The sequence below is a fragment of the Crocodylus porosus genome, unplaced genomic scaffold, assembly GCF_001723895.1.
Source record: "Crocodylus porosus isolate Cpor-Errol unplaced genomic scaffold, CroPor_comp1, whole genome shotgun sequence".
Taxonomy (NCBI): Eukaryota; Metazoa; Chordata; order Crocodylia; family Crocodylidae; genus Crocodylus; species Crocodylus porosus.
Genome location: NW_017728931.1, coordinates 114350553 through 114353737, shown reverse-complemented (window position 1 = coordinate 114353737; position 3185 = coordinate 114350553). Strand labels below are relative to the sequence as shown.

Below are 3185 nucleotides of genomic sequence, written 5' to 3'. Positions count from 1 at the left end.
CATCCCCAACCCCCCCATGGCTTCCCCCTCCCACCACAGCTTCTGGCACTTAAAAAAGCCTCTTCTCACCCCAGAAGCAGAGGCTGTGGGGGCTCCAGAGCCTCCTGGCAGAGCACAGGGCAATAGGGGCAGCAGAGCCCAGGCTGGGGCTGCTGGGGCTGTCACCCAGCCCTGCACTGTGCAGGCAGGGCCCCAGTGAGACAGATGGCAGCTGGAACTGCTGGTAAGTGCCAGGATTTTTTTGTTTATTTGTTTCATAGTTTCATAGTTGGTAGGGTCAGAAGGGACCTGAGCTGATCATCAAGTCTGACCCCATGCTACAAGCAGGAAAGAATGCTGGGGTCAGAAGACCCCAGCAAGGTGTCTATCTAGCCTATCTAGATAGATAGTCTTTCTACTTAGTTTGTTTTATCTCCCAATGCTGGGGCAGGGGGACAGGGATCAGCAGGGCTCAGGGGGCTGGGGGGAATCATCCTGGGTGGAAGGGATTGGGGGGCTAAGGGAGATGAGGCCAGGTGGGGAAGAGATCGGGGGGCTCAAGGGGCTGGACTCAGGCAGGGAAGGAATTGGGGGGGGCTGGGGGAGATGGGGCTGGGCAGGGAAGGGATTGGGGGAAAAGGGGCATTGGGGCTGAGCATGGAAGGTTTTGGGTGGCTGGGGGAGATAGGGCTAGGTGGGGAAGGGATTGGGGGAGCTCAGGGTGCAGGCAGGGGGTGGGGCCGGGCAGGGAAGGGATTAGGAGGCTGAGCGAGAGTTTGGGGCCAGTGGAGGTTCCCACCATGGACTCCTCCCCACTTCTCCAGCTCCTTGACCCCTTACTCAGCAGCAGTGGAGCCTGAGTCCAGCTCCCTGCTGCTGGCATGCTGCCCGCTTTCATGGGCAAGCAGTGTGCTTCATCACCAGGGCGAGGGCAAACCATAGAGATGCTCTGGCAGCTAGAGTGTCTCTATGGAGAACCCAGCCTCTGGTTGCCTGTCTCACTTCTTTTCAGTGTGGGTTTTTTTGTTCCCTGCATATCTAGGGGTCTAATTTTGCCCCCATGCTGCAAACTTGCAGTGTAGTAAACATTTTCTCATTCCTGCATGTGCCTCTTGCAGCATCTCCAAGGGGTTTGAGATGCTGCAAGATGCACGTGCGGTCTCATCTGGATGCACCCTGTGTAAGCTAAATGTAACACGCCATAATGTAGATGTGCCACAGCAGAGGGAATAGCCTTACTAACTGAATGTAAACTGCCAAAATATGCCAACTGCATGTAACTACAACTCTTAGAGACCCTGAGGGATGGCAGACAAAAGACAGAGGAAGCAGGAGCAGAACACGGGAAGCAGCAGCGGAGCTCAGGTGCAGCAGGAGAGGGGAAACATGGCAAGGGACTCCAGATAAGTGACAAAGCCAGGGCTGTTGGACAGGATATGGACAGGTGAACAGCAATTGAGTACTCTTAGAACTAGAGGCTGGTTTGGGACACCTCTGGAGTTGTGGGTGAGTACAAAGTTCATGGAGTGTCTGTATTTCAGAACTACTGTGTGTTATGAGTGACTTGTTCTTGAATGATCACAATGTTACTGCTTATTATCTGTTATTCAGCTTCTAAGTGTATGTAATTTAATGTTAGTGTGTACCTTAGTGTTAACCTACTTGTGTTTATTTTTCCCTAGCCTGTTGGTTTGTGACCCTAAACCGAGCCATTTTCTGTATAAAATCGGGAACCTTGTTTTTGGCTTCCTGTGCCAGTTCCTGGGGTTGTGGGGGTTTCTTGCATGTGCAAGCATTTACTGTGAATAAATCATTTGGTGAGGGAGAGGCTGGTAGGATTGCGGTGGGTGGATTGGAAGGTCCAAGTGGGGCTAGCATATCTGCGGGGGAGGAGGGGATTGGTGGGTCTGTGGGAAAGGGTTTTCCAGTTCAGGGGGGTGTAGTCAGGGCTAAAAGTAGCCCAGTCAAGTTTGGGCAGATAAGAGCAGCAGAAACTGAGGGCTCTAGCAAGTGGCTGGGCTTTCCTAGCCCTAGGGCTGTGCTGTGAATCCCTGTAGGCATTTCCATTGTAGCTTAGGTTAGCCCAGGTTGTTCTAAAGTTAGTTCACTTCCTTAGGTGAACTTAGATCAAATCAAGTCAACTCAGTCCTGAGGCCACTGTGACTGTTGGGGCATCTTAGATGGTATAACAACCATCCTCCAGATCCAGTATGCTATTTTCTGGGCTATTTAAGCCCTGTGAATGCCTGCATACGTAGACATTTAAATCAACCTAGACTAGGCTGATCTAAATGTAATGCTTGTATGTACTTTTATAGCCTAACTAAATCTAGTTTGTCTATAAGGTGCAAATCTACCCTGCTTTCTGCTTGACTTCAGACAAAAACAGCAAACTACATCTCAATGTTTGTTTCCTGCCTTCTTTGCATATTTGTTTGCTACCCTAAGAGGACATTGAAGCTGATTGTCAAAGACGGAGAAAAGGGAATAGATTAAGAGCAATAAAACTGTTTGGAGAAAAAGGAATTGAAATGAAAAAAAACCATTTGCAATATACTGCTACTTAGGGAATAATGCAGATAGAATTAATCAGGCACAGTAAAAAAGGGCTTCCTTTATTGGAGCTTTTAATGGGTGCTTCAGGATACTGGGTATGCAGTCTCCCATTGAAATCATGAAAAGTCTGATAGTGACTTGAAAAGGAGCATTATTGGGTCAAAGAACTTTAGCTGTTTTTTTTTTTTTATTTTAAACATTGAATTTCTATAAAATGGCCATTTTTGCATGTGCAAAACTGTGCAGAAATTGAGACTTGCATGTAAATCTTTTAAGTTCAGGACTGTAGCTAGAGTTTGATACTATTAGGAGGAGATAAGAAAATAGAATGGAGTATCTAGCCATTAGACCATTCCATGTCTTCAAGTCAAAGCCAACTAGAGAAGAATTCATGTTGTTTGATTAGGGCCAAGCAGACACAAAAGTAATTTTCTCATGTTGGGGGACAGGGTAAGAGAAGGTAGGGAGGGGCAGAATTTTCCTTAAGTCATGAATTCATGAAGAAACACATCAAATTTAGAAAATGATTTGATCTCATATTTTTCGTATTGATACATTGTATGTAATTGCCAAGCTGTGCTTTAAGCCTAGAATATGTGTGTGGACAGATTCTAAAACTATACTTTTATGTGGAGGCTTGCTGACTTCAG

The 3185-nt window shown here is 47.2% G+C and overlaps 1 long non-coding RNA gene across 4 annotated transcripts in view; it reads left to right on the top strand.

Moving 5' to 3' along the window:
• The window catches only part of LOC109315683, a 60186-nt gene extending 58469 nt beyond the window's left edge, over positions 1–1717 (top strand). For all 4 annotated transcript variants that reach the window (XR_002102578.1, XR_002102580.1, XR_002102579.1 and 1 more), the window contains one exon: positions 1273–1717. This is a non-coding gene — a long non-coding RNA (uncharacterized LOC109315683). The remainder of the gene's footprint in view (positions 1–1272) is intronic.
• Positions 1718–3185: the final 1468 nt, after the last annotated feature.